At 38.5% G+C, this 20,020-nt stretch overlaps 1 long non-coding RNA gene across 2 annotated transcripts in view; it reads left to right on the forward strand.

Annotated features, from left to right (window-relative positions):
• LOC142037292 (uncharacterized) overlaps positions 1-9,765 on the forward strand; it is a 179,639-nt gene extending 169,874 nt beyond the window's left edge. For both annotated transcript variants that reach the window (XR_012652335.1, XR_012652337.1), the window contains exon 7: positions 7,814-9,765. This is a non-coding gene — a long non-coding RNA (uncharacterized LOC142037292). The remainder of the gene's footprint in view (positions 1-7,813) is intronic.
• The last annotated feature ends 10,255 nt before the right edge of the window (positions 9,766-20,020 follow it).

Here is a 20,020-nt window from a genome sequence, read left to right on the forward strand (position 1 = left end):
TGATTTACAGTTGGACCAATAGCTTAAGACTTGATTATCTACAATTAGATACCTAAGTCCATATTTTGGACTTTGGTCACTCTTAAATATGTAACTTGATTTTCTGGAATGCAGAAGACTTGTAGCTGTCATTTAAACTATGCTTTGTAAACTTAGGCTGATACTGTAATTGCAATAGTTTATTATTACTAATGATTTACTTTGATACAGCATTTGTATATGCTCCATTCATGGACACTTGTTTGAAAACAGCTGTAGTGTGCACAGTTACTGAAAAGGAGTAAAGGAGGAGATTTTTGGTAGAACTGCTAAGATACCAGCCATCTGAATATAAAGTGGTAGTAGGATATCTGTAATGGGAATCCATAGAGAGGCTGAATTTTCATCTGGAAACATCCAGACTGAGGTGGTAAATCTGTGGTCTATCAATCAAGGAATTATAAAAATGAATAAGACTATCAAGAAAAAAAAAAAAAAAAGAAAAAATAGGGACTGTGAACAGAGTTTTAAAAAATTGGTTTGAGTATCCTTTATTTTACTTTGTATGATTTTCATCCGATTAAAGCAGCTCAAATCATTACTAGTTAGATTTAATAACCATACATTTAAATAAGATGAGAAATCACAGTGTAAAGATAGAGTTGAAAAAAGTCGACATCTCATTTCAAGAACACAAGTCTGTACCATTCTACTGTTTGCATTTGGTATTTACACATTTCATCATTTTTATCTTGCAAAGTTTTTTGTGAAATAGAACTATGCCACTGTTATGCAAACATTTTTAAAACTCGGATTAATTTTCAATTCATATGGTTTATTCATTATTTTAGAGATCAATGTCATTCTCTAACCTAGCACTCTAATAAAGGTTAATAGCAATAGATCTAGAAGTGATAGTTCAGTGACCGTTTCTGACTTCCTTTTCTACTTTGTTCCTCAGAATTTGAATCATTCTAGAGGAATCATTTTTACCTGTCCTCTGGGGGAAGTATTTCCTTGGGAGTCTAGAGGAGTGGAGGCTGTGGCTACCTCTTGGTTAATTGTAGATAAGTGAATAGACTGTTCTTGAACAATTGTTCATATACTCTGCTGTGGTACAGAATCTGGAATTTCAGAACCTTTCAAAATAAAACCTGACTGCTGGGAAAATAGGAAGAAAAGCAGTGTTATCCATGTGAATCTTTTGAGTATTTTAATCCTCACATTAAACTCATGGAACGAGGATAATGTTCCCAAATCCAAGCCGTAGTGAGGCTTGAATTCTTCTAAAGGACCAGACCTGCGGACAACTGACACACATACGGTATAAATTCTTGAGTGCTCCTTCTGTTTTCTAGTTCAGATATCAAGCTCCTAGCCAACTGGCAATGAAGAAGAATTTTCAGATAAAGCTTTTCTATGAAATCAGTGCTCAGTCAGATGAAAGCAAGGCAGATTTCTGTAATGTTCTGAATCAATAACTTGTTAGATCATGTTGGCCAGCCCTAATTTATTGCAACATTTGATCTGGCGGAGTTTATTGCAAATTTTTTTCTCTACCAGCTCCTTCAAAAACATATTTCTATTGACTGCACCTTTCTTCTGTTTGGGTTACATAGGCCTCCAGCCACACTCCAGGTGAAGTACAATTGGCTGATGTTATAATTTACAGTTGGATTTGACCTCAGCAGCCTTTCTGGTTTGACACTTATAGTCCTAAATCTCACAAGTAGGCATTTTGATGGAAAATAACATGAAGCAGAAGATGGAAAAAAAGGCTAGAGCCTGATACACAGTCCCAGATTTATTCTGAGCTGAGCCAGATAGGATACTATGACTAGTTTGTGCCAAGTATAATTTTATATACTTTGTCAAAAAGTGCTTCCATCAGCAAATGGTGTAGTAAACTCCATATAACCAGGTATTTTGGAAGATTCAGCTTTGCAGCAAGCCTGTAATAATTTTGTGGAGAAGTCTGATTTCACAGTTCACACTGAACTGTGGGTAAAATTCTTTCTGTAGAGTATATTATTACTCACTCAACACTGAGGTCTTTGATAAGCGTGTTGAGAAACCTAGTCAGGATGGGAAAACACATGAAGGAGTATCCTGCTGCTGCAGAATAGAAATTTGTTCAGTCAGAAAAGATTGGCCAGCTAAGCCATTAAAATGAATGCACTCCCATAACTGCCTGGGAAAGGTCTGCTGTTGCTTCATGGCATTAAAGTGTTGTAGGACAGTGGTCTAAATCAAGGGCATAATAAAGTTTTTACTAAGCTTGTTTTAATGAGATATTGTTAGAAGTGAAGTACTTGATTTGTTGCTCTATTTATACTTTATTGGATCCTGTCCTACTACAAGTAACAAATTGACAGTTGCTTTTTCAGAGGAACAAACAGTTAATTTTCTTGTTTCTTCTCACCATCGTTTTTTCTTTGGCCTCCCTGCTCAGTCATTTGGCCTAAGATCAAGAAATGTATGTGGAAGATATTGTTCAAACTGGGACTTTCATAAGAATGGCTTAAGGAGGAAATAAGGTCCTGGCTTACAACTTACACACTTCTTGTGGTTTAACCCCAGCCAGCAACTAAGCACCACACAGCCACTCACTCACTTCCCCCCCATCCAGTGGGATGGGGGAGAAAATCGGGAAAAGAAGTAAAACTCGTGGTTTGAGATAAGAATGGTTTAATAGAACAGAAGGGAAGAAACTAATAATGATAATGATAACACTAATAAAATGACAGCAGTAATAATAAAAAGATTGGAATATACAAATGATGCACAGTGCAATTGCTCACCACCTGCTGATTGATGCCCAGTTAGTCCCCAGGTGGTGATCTCCCCACTCCCATTCCCCCCAGTTTATATACTAGACGTGATGTCACATGGTATGGAATATCCCCTTGGCCAGTTTGGGTCAGGTGCCCTGGCTGTGTCCCCTCCCAACTTCTTGTGCCCCTCCAGCCTTCTCGCTGGCTGGGCATGAGAAGCTGAAAAATCCCTGACTTAGTCTAAACACGAATTAGCAACAACTGAAAACATCAGTGTGTTATCAACATTCTTCTCATACCTAACTCAAAAACGTAGCACTGTACCAGCCACTAGGAAGACAATTAAGTCTATCCCAGCTGAACCCAGGACAACAGTGAACATAATAGTTATAATCCAAAGGAGAGATTCACTGATGCCACTAGTTGATTGCAATCTCCATATATCATCTTTCTGCTCTGAGATACTTTCAAATTTGTCAAAATCAGTATCCCTTGTTTGTCTTTCTCTTGACACTGTACTGCTCCCTGTTAAACTTCCATGAGGAACTGATGTTGGCTTCTGGAGGTGATGCTTTTCCTTTCTTTCCTTCTTTTTTTTATTTTTTAATATATTTAATATTGCTGAGGTGAGGCAGAAAGACTTCCATGCTTTTGGAAGCTGTGATTCAGTTGTGCAATTTTAAAAAAGAAATCAACCAACTGATTTGGACAGGAAGACAATGAGAAATTATTGAGACACAGCAGGTAATTTAATTAAAAATAGGATTTTTATGAGCAGTGTTAATGTGTGCTACCTCAGCTAACCTGACAATAAAGGTTTTGCGAGTTGCAATGACATCTGGCACAGGATCACATGTAGAAATTATGCAGAGGCAATAAAAGGCACTTAATTAGCATTGCAAATAGTATTCCAACATTTATGAGATGTCTGCAAATTTGCATACAGATACGTAATTACATAATTTGCAGCTGTTGTGTTTGTTCCATAAGACCTTGCCACTTTATTAGTAGAATATGTAAATCAGGAATTAATCCCTTTTATCATCTACTTTCTTAGTAGTCCATAAATATGTGGCAAATCACGGGAACTTGCTACAGCTCTTTTATGTGGACTTTCTCGTCTTGCCTCAGAAACAAAACTGTACCCCCTGGCTTATTTAGCTCTAACAGTCTTTTAAGAGGTTTGTAAATGCATCTCATTTATTATCAGTTTTTTACTTCCCATTCATCTCTGAAACCTTAGTTTTCAGGGTCATGCTGCAAATCTTTTTTGATTTATTCTCTTCCAGTTTTAAAGAGATTTAAGTTAATATTTGTTCTCATTAGTACCTTTCTGATAAGGGTAGTTATCTTGTGTTACAAGTAAACAGAGAAGGCTGAGAGGGAAGGATATCTGACCAAACAAGAGTGCTATATAGGTAGCCTATTAAATTCAAGGTGAAGCTGGGCAACTCAGATGCCTAAAAAGCAAAACTGGACCAAATGATTAGCTAGAAAAAATATTGCTCAGTGTAACTACTTATAAATCCCCGGTGTATAAGATTTCTTTGCCCCGATAAGCTTCGACAATTTTCACTTACTTACCAACAGACAAAGACATGAAAAATGTTTATCCAAACCACCTTTCTTAAAATATATTTGAATACTGACTTTTATTGTGTTGGCTACATTAATACTTTTGTAGCACTTTTCTTGTATTTGGCTCAATTAACAAAAGGTAGTTCTGGCTATAGATTTTGAACATACTGTTAAGCCAACTGAAGTAAGGAATAGAGAAGTTGTTCTTTGTTTTTATTTTTTAACATGTTTTCCCTTGTGTGTTTTGAAAGTGCTTTCACTATGTCATGGTTTAACCCCGGCCGGCACCTAAGCACCACACAGCCGTTCACTCACCTCCCTCACAGTGGGGTGGGGGAGAGAATCAGAAGGGTAAAAGTGAGAAAACTCGTGGGCTGAGATAAAGACAGTTTAATAGGTAAAGCAAAAAACGCATATGCAGCAAAGCAAAACAAGGAATTCATTCACCACTTCCCATCGGCAGGAAGGTGCTCAGCCATCTCCAGGAAAGCAGGGCTCCATCATGTGTTTCCCATTACTTCAGAAGACAAACGCCATCGCTCCGAACATGTCCCCCCCTCCCTTCTCCTTCCTCCAGCTTTATACGCTGAGCATGACATCATATGGTCTGGAATATCCCTTTGGTCAGTTGGGGTCAGCTGTCCCAGCTGTGTCCCCTCCCAACTTCTTGTGCCCCCCCAGCCTCCTCGCTGGTGGGGTGGTGGGAGAAGCAGAAAAGGCCTTGGCTCTGTGTAAGCCCTGCTCAGCGGTAATGAAAACATCCCTGTGTTACCAACACTGTTTTCAGTACAAATCCAAAACATAGCCCCATACTAGCTACTATGAGGAAAATTAACTCTGTCCCTGCCAAAACCAGCACACACTATAATCATGCCATTGTGCATTCCACCTCATGTAAACTTCCACTTATGCTTGAGTCCTGTAAAGAAAAAAGATCAAAGCAACAAGGGAGTTCAGAACAAGAGGGAGGAAAAGCATCTTAGAAAACGGCAATTGTGCTTTCCCCTAGGAGGACTTTGTTGTATCTAAGTATAATTTGTGTTTGGAAGTTGACTGGATTGTGGACTGCCAGTTCCTTTAACACTCTTCCAATAGATGAAAGGGGTTTACAGTAATATAGCCTAAAGTATATTTTTGTTTATTGACTATGTAATGCTTTCTCATTATTTTTTCTTGTAATCTAAATGACAAGTGCTAAATGACAATCTGTTTATAGAATAAGTATAATTAACAATGGATATATCTTGAAGAGTTTTGTTGTTGTTTTGTCTGAGTGTGATAATGGGAAGTGCAAATGAAATCTTTCTGCCCAGAATGACTGATCTGCCTTACAGGCATTGCCAGCAATGTTTTTTTATGGAGGGAAGGAAGTTGTAGTAACTGAAAGAATAAAATAATGAACCTGCATAAATGCACAGGACAAAGAAAGGAGCAACAGATGTTTCTTTTTCTTTAGACTGAGTGGGTGAGCACAAGGACGAATGTTGTTCTCCTGCTGACTGCTCCAGCAGAGGGTTGCTGCTGGTAGTAGCTCTACTGAAAACAGAAAGAATGAAAACAAATCTTGCTTCATATTGCTCTAGCTAGACCCGGTTTCCTACAGTTGATCTTTACTTTTTAGAGGGGAGTTCATAAAACAGAGGATAAGCTGGCGTCGGCAGCGCAGATGGTTCTGAGCTTTCTCTGCACCTCTCACTGCAGAATGGGAAGTTGTGGGGCACTCAAATTCAGAAACAAAAAATCCCCATGACTCAAGCCTAGTGCAGCCTAAATAGTCTAGGCTGGCTGCTAGCCGGATGTAGGTGGAGAAGGCGTCTCTTAGCTCAGTGTCTCTTTTGCTTCTGAACACAAGCTGCTAAGGCTGCATGGTGTCCCACTGGGCCCCAGATTTACCTGCTGGGTCTTCAATACTTACACATCTCCAGATGAAACTGAAACCTGGGTGTTGTCATCTCCTCTGTCCTGCTCCATCAGCTGCACCTCCTTACCCGCCTGGAGGTCTAGTGCCCTTTGTGTGGATTCCACGTGCTGGGTCTTGAATCATCTGTAAAACACCTTTTGCCAGAAGAAAAGTGGGGAACGGTGCTCTGTCATGGAGAGAGAGTTGTTGTACAGAAGTGGCAGGGCTTGGGAGTGCTGCAGACTACCCAGGCAGGGCCTGACTCTGTGTTTGCCCGCCGTGCAGGGCTAAGGACACAGGCCTCGATTGTGGACCAGGCCTCCACCCTGCTGCCCTGACACAAAGAAAAGGCCAGAAACATTCCTCGATGAATTTGTGTGGCTGCGAGTCTTTCCCCTTTTTCATGTGAGGTGTGACTCTTCCGTCACCAGATAGATGGTGATTAAGGTTAGTTTTTCATCTAATGGTGCTTCCGCTTTTGTTTTCTGGTTCTTTTAGCTACAGCTACTAGTAGCTACACTCACAGAGGACATTCCCTTGAACTAAAGATCCATGGCATTTTTTCTCCTAATTAAGCTGTGCATTTTTAAGACGTACAGCAGAGCTCTTTCTTTTTAAAATGTAGGGCAGTTCTTAGTGGTTCGATCCATTTTCTGAACTTTTTTACAGCTTGAAAAGGATTCTTCTGAAGATTATAACTGATTTTTTGTCAGTCAGTGCCATGCCACATTCCAGATCTAGGCCAAACCAATTAGAAACATGTATCTTTTGTCAGCTTTTGCCAGCGCAACAGAGTGGAAGCCTGGAAACTCAGACTTTTGCAGGCAGCAGGCTGCCTAGAGAAAGCAGTGATAAAACATCCTCTGCAATGCTGAGGCCAGACAGGAGTTGGCTCACAATCTCTGACCATATCCCTACATTTCTTAGGGCATATTTTGAAATTTCAGCTTGACAGAGGCCTATCCTGTTCTAGCCATGGCTTTTTTCCCCGCTGGATGTTCCTTTGCTATTAATAGTAAAAGAAATAGTATATACGAAGTCACTTTTTATTGAGCTGTTGAAAAGAAACTGTAGTTACATATGTTTCTGCAGCAGCTGGCACAGTGCTGGTCTTGTCTGTCATCTCTAGATACTCTTGTTATATGAAACACTGAACTCAACGTTATGCGAGCCAAAGAAATAATTTCCTTCCTTTCAGTCAGGAATAGATGGTGGAGAAACTCCACTATCAATTTAATTCATCAGCTTCACTGGCTGTATTTCAAATTTAATAGTTTTCAAATATATTTCTAATTTGCTGCTAAGAAAATTAAAATAAAATTCACAAACGCCTTGCCAAAGGCAGCATTCAATACAGACTAATCTGCACCGCAGGAAGGGATTCATTTTTTTTTGTCCATAACTGCACATAATTAGTGTGTCTGCAACAAGCATGTAATTTTTATTATCTGTGAAGAGTTTGGCAGGGGGAATACATCATTACCTGCACATCTAATAATGTGCAGTGCTACAATTCATTTTCTGAGATGCCATGTGTACTGAAGAAAAACATTGACTTTATCTCTCTTTTTGTTTTTTATAGGCATAGCAGAAGCCTAGCAGTCTGAAGCAGATAAAAATAAGGATGGACAATATGTTGGAAAGACATTTATATAAACAGTGAACAGTAGTCAACAACAAAATCCAGTCCCAAGATCCAATGAATGGCTGCATGTTTCTAAGACTCTGGGAATGTCAGGCAACAAAAAAAGTACGTTCTGGTCACCATCCAGCAACCTTGAATATGGATCTGTAAGTATTTTTACATATATGCTTTTAAAATAGCATAAAAAAATGGCAGAAGACTGGGTCATGAGTAAACATACCATTGCTTTTTACTGTTGGCCTTTGGGCCAACATTGTACAATCTCTTAAACATGCAAATTTACTATGAAATAGGTTTAGTTATCTTACTAAATTATGGACGTAACTGTGGACAGAATCATTTAGAAGAAGTAGCTACAGACATAAACCAGCACTGAGAACTGCTCAGATGCATGTAGTTACTTGAAAAAAGGAGCTTTTGATAAGGAGGAAGATATCAGCTTGAACTGGAAAAGGGTTTGTGAAGAGGACAAAAATGAAGAGGACAAAAACTCCTTGAGGAGATGTTTTCTGACAGTAACTAAGAGAAGAACTAGCCTTGTAATTAGAGAGTCCCCCTCTCTCTATTGGGCATGATACTTCAAAACACTGCTTTGAGGGACCAGCAAGCAAGACCTATCTGGCCTTTCAGACCTTCCTGGCACCAGATTTATTTTTCCTGCAGTCAGTGAAGCCTCAGGTCTGTTCCTGAAAGCCCACCCATACTGTGAGAAGCCCCCACATGCAGACTGCTTGTCAGCTGTGAAAAAGCATCTGTACAAACTGGAGGGTAGGTGTGCCAGGAAGCACACCATGAATATGGCTGTTCCTGCATTCCCTTGAATATAACATACATCCACACTTTGAATTTGAGCCATAAATGTAATTTAAGCACAAAAATGCAATTCAAATTGTTCCATTCCTTCTATCTGAAGGGAAAACAGACATTTCTGGTGCTGTTCTTAGTTGATTTTAAGCATTTCTTCCTCACAGTTGCTCTGAATATGAAAAAGAGGAGAGGAAAGAAAATGTTCTGAGAATAAAATGTGTCAACAGGGCACTTCCATAAAAAGGAAGTTCTGTAATTAAATACTTGAGATGAAATACTAAAAACTCTTCAGTTGTTATATATCATGTATTAAACTTCAGAGCTGGAAGTCCCTTCTTCAGGTGAGGAAGTTCAGTAGGTCCAACTGGAGCTTCATGAGACCAGTGGTGGAAACTGATCTTCCTTACTGAGGGGAATGTGGATTTCTCCCATAGACCACGACTGTTCTGCAGGATCTAAGGTAATGTTTTTTGGAGGAACATATATTTTATTCCTTTGGGTTGCTATGACTGTTTTTAGAATATAAACCAAATTCTGCAGTTATCTTACTAAGACTGCAATCAAAGAGTGGGAATTTCCCTTTTCTGTCTTAATGGATGCTAAAATAGTATTTCAGTGTTTATAGGAGTACCAGAAAAAAATCAATTAATAAGTTTATCCTGTCTGCTTAGATGAATTGGCCACTTCCTTCCATGATTTACAATGGGAAGAGCTTGTGACTTTCCAGATGTGTAAATGGTCCCATATTCTCTAAGCACTTCAGACAGAGAATGTAGCTATTCCTCTGTATATGATATACATGATAATGACTGTTAATGTATGTTGGATGTGTATAGTGTAACTTTTTTTGTTTTGGGTAGTTTTTGTAAAATCTGATCACGTAGCAAAAGAGAGACCATATACAATAATATTGTAAGATAAATATCCCCTTTAGCAACTTACACTGAAAGCTTTAAAATAAAAGCATTATGCAAAATTTGTGGTAGAAGAACCATTTTTTCAGGAAAATATCTTTTATGCTCATAAGAAAATATTACCTGATTGTCCAAAATCCTTGATTGCTACTACACGTGTACATTTTTCTTCCCCTATTAAAGCCTCCATTTGCTCTTCATATTCATTTTTTATTATGGGTATCACTTGGGAATAAAAATACAAAGTAATTTTTTTGCTGCAGTTTTTGGGAATTTCAGTTGTGATGCCTAAGCAACTTGATTTTTACGGACTGAATGTTTTACACTGGGAATTAAAAAAATTGCAGTACTCCAAATAATGAGTTGCTATGTAAAATCATTGCCTTAATTCCCATTTCTCTTTACTCTTTCAAATGTTGCTTTTCCTTTTCATTGACAGCAAATGTTTCCCAAGTTTTGTCAGGGATTGAAATTGTGCTTAGGTAATAAAGAAATAAAGAATATTAAAGCTATATTTATTAAAACAAAAAAATCCTAGAGAGCTCTGCCGTTTCACCTTTTTTTTTTTTAATTTGCTCAGCTGATGCAGTAATGAAGAATAGAAAATGAAACATCCTTAACTAAAGGAAACCACTACATATTGAAGTTTTACTAAGGGAAGTTCCATAACATTACAAATGCTAAAGGCTTATCTGTAACTGGTTTTTTCCATAATTAATGGTCATTTATCCATAATTAGGTACTAGATACGTTTCAAGGACTCCAGAAGGTACATTTTAATCTGAACTCTCCGTAGCATTACCTGGAAAGGGAGCAGTTATTTTTAGGTTTTGGACCAAACACAGTGCTTGAAATGAACTGTGTTATTGCAGAAACAGTAACTACTTGTAAAACCTCTCAGTCAAAACTGAAATCCAGGGAACTATGTAGTGAGATAAATACCAATAAACTACAAAATTACAGCCCATTCCTCTGAGATTCTATGCACCAACAGTTAGTCTTAAGTGATTCAATCATGACTAATTATATATTACCGCTCCTGATCTTTAACATTTCAATCAACCTTTAGTTGTGCTGTTTATACATAATTTGTCCCTGTTTATGTTTTATGTGATAACTGTGACAATCTTAATTTTGTTAAAATTGACATGGAGATGGTGGAGGCTTTGCCACATAATTTTTATTTTTTAGATACATTGATATAGAAATTAACTGCAGACTTGAATGTTGAGAAGTGCTGAGAGCTTGACTTCAAGGCACAGTCTGTTTGAAGGTCCTCTGTGGCCAATACAAAGGCTTCCAGTGATCCTATGATGTCACTAAACCCCCTATTTTCTTCAATGACAAAGCCTGGTTAAGATATTCCTCTCTCTTTCTTTGCTCCACTTCCTTGTTTTTGCTCTCCAGCTTCTCCTTCCGACTGCCTCTGTGTAGTTAACTGTCTTTTGTTAAGCTGCTGGGAAGGAGAGGGGAAACCAAACATCTCTGCATTCCAAACATGACCAGTTGGGTTGGGCAACTTGGAATAGTGTGAAGTGCTGAAGTACGTGACGTAGCTGTGACCAGCAGTAGGGCAACTGGACACTGTTCAGCTGTGTCAGCCTCATGCTGCATTTGAGCTTATGAGACATGCTGAGAGGCACGGTTTGTTACCTTGGATGGTATTAAGCCAGTGCTATTGTGACTGTTCTTTCTGGGATCTGGGAAAAGATTGCACTGTGCTTCCCTGTCCTCTGAGACATTCCAGTCTCTTTGTAAACAGCTCTGGGATCAGTGGATCATCTTCACTGTGTGGAGCAGGTATGCCCTTAAGCTGCCAAACCCGTGGCTGTGAATTAAACATGCAGAGTCCTCATACAGTACATGGGAAGAGCTAGATACCACAGAGTGACACCAATAGGAGCCACTAATAGAAGGGGGGTTTGCAAAAACTGGTAACCCAAGATGTGTTATTCATCTGATTCTCTGATTAATGAATCAGAGTTGGGCACCTTCTTGCATGTGGGAGCCCTCAGACAGGGTTGCCCCTCTTGGAGTTAACCTTCTAAAGCATGTCTGCTTTCTTCAGTAGTCCGTGGCCTAGAGATGCCAAATTTTCTGTTTCTTCCTTGTGAGCAGCATCTCTTTTAGTTCACCATTCATTTCTCTAGCTTCTGGCTGTGGTTTGTGCGGGTGGTATATCCTTCTCTTCCTGAACAGTGTCACAACTGCACACTTCTTTGGATGAGGCTGATAGACATCAAGTCCTAAATGTGTTTGGGCCATGCTGACAAGTTCAGACTTTTTCTGATGAGATAGCTGTTGCCAGTCTAGTTAAATGTGGTAGAGGAGCCTCTAGACTGTTGGTTTGTGCTACAGCTCTGCACAGCTTGTTAGGTGTGGAAGGGAAGTTTTAAAAACACCAGACGGTAGAAACAGAGTGGTATAGAAATCCGGGGGTATAACACTGGCAGAAGACACCTGAACTGCAATTTTCTGTTTGACTTCAAGCATGTTTACATTTGTGGGTGCAAAATTGGCTCTTGTTAATTCTGGATGGAAAAGTGCTGAGTGGCCTGGTGTGCCGACTCTGCTCCTGACAGCATGCAAAGCTCATAATGCAAGTAACTCTGCTGCTTAAGCTACTTCTGTGCTGTGCTCTCCCATTCTTCATGAACTTGTGTCTTGGATCTCTGCTAGTTTAGGGAGCACTGTGCTGCACTCGATTTCATGATGTAGAAGTGCTGCCAGGATTGTCTGTCTGTGTAAATCCAGTCCAAGGTTTTTCTTTAAAATATTGAGTCCACATCTAGAGCTAACCTTTTTGTTTTAGACCCCTTTTAGCATCAACTGCATGTTAAGTATAGTCTGAATGAATGGCTCCCAGCTGTGAATGTATCAACTGCAAGATGAACCCTGAAGTAATTTGCTGCAAGTTTCAGGCAGTATCTAAGTTTAGCTGTGGCAAAAAGCCCCCCCAACAAACCAACAAATAAAAAATGTTTTCAGTTTTCTAATGGCAAAGATAACCTCCCACTAGGGGTTGAAGCCATGCTTCTTAATCCATGTTTATGTACTTGAGTCATTGGCCCTGATTTTCAAATATCTTCTAAAAACATCAGCTCTAATGGGAACGGCTGGGTACTGAGCTTTTCCAGACACACTCTGCAATATAGATTTCTGATGATAGGTCAGATATCCTTTAAGAAAAAATGGCCTATATTTTTGCCTTTTCTGACTATGAAGTTACAAAGCACATATACTATTTGAACAACGTAAGTGCAGGCATAAAATAATACCAGATGATTACTGATAGAAACATTTCTGTCAATATTTGGGGCAGGACACAAAATGCTTTCTACTTGGGAGTAACTCACAGTTTCCGAGGTTGTTCTAAAAGCAGTTTGTTTTGACCTCATGAGCTGTTTAAGCCCAGTGGCTCTCATTTTTGAGTTACCAATAGATAGGAAATGATTTCCTTATGTAAAAAAAAGATACCGAATCCTTCAAGGGATGCATTTTGAAGTGTTAAAATAACTTTTGAAAAGCAGTAGTTTGTGCTTTTGCAGCCCTCTATCTCTCAGCTACTACTTTTGTGTGAAGACAGCTTAGGCCAGGTTTGTTTTCCTTTCAGTATGCTTGGCCAAAGCCCTCTGTGCTAAAGAAATGCAGGAAGCATATTGTGGTACTCAATTTCACAAGAAACTTCTGGAGCTTTGTACTGGCCTTTCAAATCATAGCAAAACTGCAACAGGGCAGCCACAATTCGTTCTTCAGCATTTTACAGTTATTAACACTAGATTATACATACGTATTTGTGGAAATAATAGGGACTTGGCTGCTGAAGCAGCCTGTTTGTTTTTAGAAATAACAGAGATGAGTACTAAATGCCAGATTATGCCAGTTCCTAGATTTTTTCTTTTGCTTACCCTATTGAGGAAAGAAATAGTTTATAAAATTAGGATCCTAAACTACATTTTTTTTCCTTAAAAAAAGAGATATTGATACATTATACATGAATGTGAAAAGAGGTGCAACATGTTGTAAACAGTCTGCATTAAACTTCACAGTTAGTCTGTATCAGTTTGCTGGGGTGTAAAGTGATGGAAAAATGAATTTTGTTTGAACTGATTTTAGTTCACTTATGAAATTCCTCTTGGGGTAAGCAAGTGAGTACCTAGAAACTTATGTTTGCAGAGCAAGTGGGAATCTGTTAGAAATTACCTCTAGATAAGGTGTATAAGCTATGTCATGAAATACTTTCAATACTACAGAACATTTGTTTTTAATATAAGAGTAGTTGGACATGAAGATTGTCTCCCTAAAGTAGTGCTTGGGCAGGTGATTTCCTGCCAGTAAAAAATGTTTTCTAAATTTTTATTGAATTGGTTTCCAATTCCTGCAAACTAGTTGTTCTGAGGTACGAAAATCAATTCTGACGTTTCCATTTTTAACATTTACCTTAACATCTATTTTGTAAAAAGACAAGCAGCAATTTGTGCATGCACATCTCTAAAAATTCTAAAAGCCTAGTGTCTTGTCCCTGGATGTGGTGAGTAGTGGATGCTTAGGGGAAAAATATGAGGGGCAAGACAAGTGTGGATTGGCTCTTCCTCTGGCCTAACAACTTCTGGCAAACAGAGAGAGAAGGCAGTGACGCTGTTCTTTTGAATAGCCACCAATAGACCTAATGTTCGTGAAGTTTTTCTACCTTTTTTAGAATGAATGTCTATATTCATCTTCCACAAAGTTCTGTGGCAATGAGGTTCATTATGAAGTGTGAGTGTTGGGTGATAAAAACATACTTCCATTTATTTTTTTTGTTCTTGAGTGTTCTGTACCTTGTCGTATGCTGAAGAGTGAAAGATAGTTCCCTGTTCACTTTCTCTACACTATTCATGCATATGTAAACTTCCTTCATATTCAATCTTCATTAATTTCCTCCCTAATAAATATAAGAGCATTGATCAGAATAGGAAAGGAAAATGAGAAGGCTCAGAACATGCACTGGAGTGTTGTGTGTTTGGAAAAAAACCCCAAACTATAGAGTTTTGTGGCCAGCAGTATCACAACTGCCCCCCCCAATTGACCCTAAAATCTATTTGTGTTGTGTCTAGTGAAGAAAATGTCTCTTCCAACATGAAATTTGACTGCAGCTATACCATAAGTGTATTACCATAGTTTTCTTAATAATTTTAATCACATAGAAAAGGTTTGAGAGACTAGTGAATACAAAATTGAAAATTGTCTCACTTCATATGAGACAGAAAGTTTATCAGCGCTGAGGCTGCCTGTTTAGAATAAAATCTCCAGTAGTTAGGTAGCCTACTAGATGTCACTAGAGAAAAATCCTAGGTCAGATCCAAAAATTCCATAATTGCCCCCAGAAGGTCAGTAAGTAAAAAAGACCAAACTCAAAAAACATTCATTTCTCAGTCCTGCAGGGACTTATCACCAAAAACATTCAATCAGTCTCGCCCAGATCTGAACTAACAAACCTGGAAAGGTTGGAAAATTAAGCACAGTGAAAAGGGTTATTCAGATAAGGACAATATTTTTAACAAGTTCGTTCATTGCCTAAATTAATTTCTTGATGGAAGCTTTACAAAACTAAGATAAAGGGAAAAAATTCCTCAGTCATAAAACTTTAAAATTTAGCATTCAAACTTAAAGCACAGTTTTCTCCCACAATTCATTTATGGCCTTTCCTCTTCACCCAGGAGATGTATGTGACAGAAGGGAGTATCTTTTCTCTTACTGAACTTCAATATCTTAAGCTGGTGACCTAAGTTGGGCTTGTGCTAGCGACCTGTTAAGAAATAAGTTAAGAATCCAGCAGGATTTCTTAACCACCAGTCTCTTTCTGATGGTCAACACAAAACTCTTGACACAGATACAGAGACTTTCAGGCTTGCTTTTCGTATTACAACATGCTCTTATTAAGATGGTGTGGCTCAGAATCTGAATCTTAAATCTTCTGTGTCAACCTGGAGAGCCAGAACTGTGGTCTAGGTCACTGGCCTGATTTTCCAGGAGTGGCAGAGTTTAAACTCTAAAATGAAAACTTCAGGTGAGATAGAGACCTTTATTTATAAAGGCAAATCAATAAAAGTGGCTTGAGTTTTTCACTTAGACATAGCATAGTTTGAAACAAATAATATTTTTCAATTTATTTGCAAGGCTGGCACTTGCAAAGGATCCATTACCACTATAGACCTGATATACATAAAATCAAGTGCAAAGAAGAGAGAAATGTGATTTTCCAGTGTATTTGCCTCCAAAATTCTTGCCAGGAAGACTGAAAAAAGGTCCCCAGTTTCCTGATTCTATCAGACATTCAATGTTGTTCCACCAGCTAACCTAGATGGTTCAACGCTGGTGTGTGTTGAAATCACCAGAGTAATCAATACTTACTAGAAAGCTCCTGTTTTATTTTGTCATATGAATTGGTGTCAGTGCAATAGTGACTTTATGTTTTGAATTCTCATGCAGAAGAACTTAAGAATAGCATATCAGATGGGCTTCTCAGGAGATACGTTTGACAACCAGTCGGATAATCAGTAAAATGCAATTCTATTTATCTCTGCAGATACAAAGAAATATAAAACACTATTCTGATACTGCCTGTTCCCTTCCTTCAGCTCAACAGCTCCCCATTTCAGTCGAGTCTCCAACCACACAAGACCATATGGTGGCAAGCTCTGGAGTATTTTACTACAGGTCCACACAGCTATTTTGGTAGATTTTTATACTTGAACTTTAACCATAGATAATGCTGTCACCAAAGTGGTTAGGAACACAGGAATGGTATGCATCTCCAAGTCATTGAATCCAGTCCTCTGCCGCTTCAACAATAATATAATCTAATTGTACCTGAATTGAAGAGATTTTGTTTAATCCTACTTCCTGCATTAGGAAGTTGTACCGTCAGCTCACTCAGAGGTACAAAGCCTCTGTCTTCCCCTGACCTTTCTGCTATCTCTGCCCTGAGTCTGATTAGTGGTTTGACCATGGATGGTAGAGTGTCACTGATCCTGCCACAGTAGTGCAACTCTTAATTTTTTTCCTCAGTTCTCTCTTGGAAATGTCTCTCTCACACATTCCACATTTGCCTGTTGTCATATACAAATAACGTTGCTGTCTCACAGTCCTCCAATGATTACATAATATACTCAGGTCTTTTTCCTTATTATGTAGTTTCAAATATAAGATGTACCAGCCTCTAATGAATAACAATTTTCATTAGCCCTGAACTGTATAACTTTGCATGTTTTCCTATTACATTTTATCCCATATTTACTGCTCCAGTGCTCAATATCATTCAGTTCTTCCTTTATGCCATTTTGGTATCTTTTTGCATAGGCAAAGTTTTCCTAACATGTTGTCATCAAATTTCATTGGTACATGTCTCTCCTATCCCTTTTTGTACCAAGTTCATTAGTGAAAATATGAAAATAGGAGTGATACTCTGAGAATTCTGTTGATAATCTTCTAGCCCTATATATCTTATTTCACCACTACTTGTTACCTCAATTTTAGTAATTCCTGTCCCCCTGTCTTCCTTAATTATTGTATTAATCACTCTGTTTTCCTGCTAAATTAATAATTATCTGATCTAATTAATAATCTCATCTCTCTGGACTTGGCAGGCATTTGACTTCCTGCTTAATTATTAATTATTAATTAATTGATAGATCTACACAATCTCTGATGGGATATGAGTTAACTTGTCAAAGAAAGTCAACTTATCAAATAAAGCTTTCAGATGAGGATGATATGATCCAATTTCAATAGATTTGCTACCTTTTGTTCATCTAATGCAATTGAAGACAGCTCCTTCAGATCACTTCAATCCAGGGTTTCCAGGTTATGCACAAGCAAGGGGCAATGGAGACGTGAAAAGACTCATCAAAACTAAAGAGACATAAAACTGAATTCCCCTGTTTTGTGTATTATTTAGGAGTTGCAAACATGTCTTTTCCCTCTCTTTTTTTAGTAGTTATTTCATGGACTTTTAGAGAGCTGTTGTTTTGGTCTTATAGAGTAGAGTCCATTCAAATAGAAGTCTTCATATATTTTGCTCAAGGTGATACAGTCAGCGTGTTTTTCTCCTCTATGATTTCTTTGATTTTAAGACATCTGCCCAAGTAGCTGTGAAGCATGCCAGTCCTGAAGGCATCAAAGGCATAGACATTTTCTCACTAACCTTTTAAAAAAGATGATGTTCCTTAGTTTTGGCCTTTCCTTTTCCATCTGGCCTATTTTTGACTTCTGCACCATTATCCTCACATAAAATAATTGGTTTCAGCTGTACTGATCCCTCCTCATACACGAAAAAACTTCCTGGCTACTGTAAATCTTCATCACCACGGCTAATTCCCTTATAAGTATGGAGCTTCTGTTTGGATTAAAGCACTGAACAACAATTAAACCCACTTATATTTATTCATTCTTTTGGCTTCTATATTCCAATCTAGGAGGCAGCTTTGGAAGACTGTGACTATTTTGATAGCCTGTCATTATATTGTTTTGATCCCTCATGTACTTCAATGCTTAACCTGATTATTATTTATGTCAAAACCAGTAAATGAACAGCTTTGCATTCATGCTTTTAGGACAGCTTTTACAGTCTGACAGCTCAGTCAGTATTCATGATTTCCCTCTCCAGAACACTTACTCAAGTGCTTATTGAAGGGAAATTCATGGTAAGTTAGCCAAGAAAATAAATGTAATGATAATGGCATGATTTCTTCTGAGGTAAGTTTTCTGAATATGTAGGTTTAATACTTTAAGGTGTTGGCTCTCTTGACTCCAGTAACTTAAGAGAGATTTAAGACTCAGCTCTCCAAAGAAGAGCCCAGAAACTTGCAGAACTGGAACCTGAGTGAGCATTGTTTGATTTTCTGTGTTAGGCAATTTATTCTCTAACTTTTTGTTTTCTTCATTGTCTTCTTGTCTGGATTACCCCACGTTGTACTCTCAAATCTCTTTTTATTCTAAGCAAGAGTCTGTGTATCTCAGAATATGTCTCCAGAAAATACATCTACTGACATAACCGTGTCAGCTAAGACTCTGAAATTGTGTAATCTCTGAGGCCAACTGGAACTCCTAGTGTAAATGTTGTTACAACAACAGAAGTGAGTTAATTTCACAGATATGTGGGGCTTGTGCTGTGATACAAAGCATAGCTTTCTTGGCATAACTACAGTCATGCTGGATGTGCTCTGGTGGTATAGGGTATTGTTATAATTCCTCACCTATAAAATACAGCACAGTCATTGCTCTGATGGATTCTGCCCAAATCAAATAGTCTGTCTCCATAGTCTGTCAGTAATTATTCCTTCAGTCAAAACAAAAGGTCCAGAGTCATACAGGCCTGGGCCTGTGAAATGCACCACTCTTTTGGAGTGTGGAGACTTAGCAAAAAGTTTACTCCATTCCCTAGCAGGAATCCTAAGTAGATGCCATAAAATTGTTGATACTGGCGTAAGAGACCACAGTGGTTTACCAGCACATTAATTAGTACCAGAAGATACGGGCATGTAAGCTCCTAGGTCTATGATGTGGTTATGGTTTTGCAAAGGTCCCTGTTCAGTGCTGAGCTTCACCACACCTTCGTGATGAGCATCTGTTAAAGAGAAATCTCTGGTAAATTAATATTAATATGTGAATAATAATCTTTTGGGAATGATAATGACACTTCCATGTATTCTCTAGCAAAGTGAGGGTATGTAGCTCAGCTGCTGAGGAACTAGTTAGACCTTTCTGAGCCTTCAGGCAGTTCTCTTTACCAGTGCAGCAGTGGGCTGGGACAGCTCTTTTCTTAGCTCGGTTTATTTCCCCTTATTACTTTCTAGTGAGCCAAACTCCTCTAAGAATGACGCACTGTCATGAAATGGATGGTAGAAGCTTTCAGCAGATGATCCTGATACATGTAATAGATGGTGATCCCCAACCAGCAAGGTATCTCACTCTTCAGAGCCACCTGAGCACCTGCTGTGTGGGTGTGTCACAACTGAACCCTTCCTGATTTTTTCAGCATCCAGTGCATTTTATTATTTTCCTTACGCTTATTTAGATTCTGTGCATAACATAGGCAATAATATTTAGTTGTTGCTTCTTCTGCCTCCATTTCTAATGCATTCCAGTCTGACCTCTCAGAATGAGCAGTGTGAAGTCATGCGTTCCCTAACAGCACCTCACCATCCCGGTTTCTGCTATACCACCACACTAGGTTTGCCTGAAAAACACCTGTCATGTGGAGCTTGAAAGGTTAGTGGCTGAGGTTAAAGTATTTGTTAAGAATTATACTGTTGAAAACTGCTGCCAAATACATTTGCTTTAAGAGGTCCTCAGGAGCTGGACAAAGTTCTTTGATTCAAGTTGCATGTTGTGTTTTCATTGACACCTCATTAAGGTGAAACGAAGGGACATAGTCGATACT

The sequence above is a fragment of the Buteo buteo genome, chromosome 1 (genome assembly GCF_964188355.1).
Source record: "Buteo buteo chromosome 1, bButBut1.hap1.1, whole genome shotgun sequence".
Classification (NCBI taxonomy): domain Eukaryota; kingdom Metazoa; phylum Chordata; class Aves; order Accipitriformes; family Accipitridae; genus Buteo; species Buteo buteo.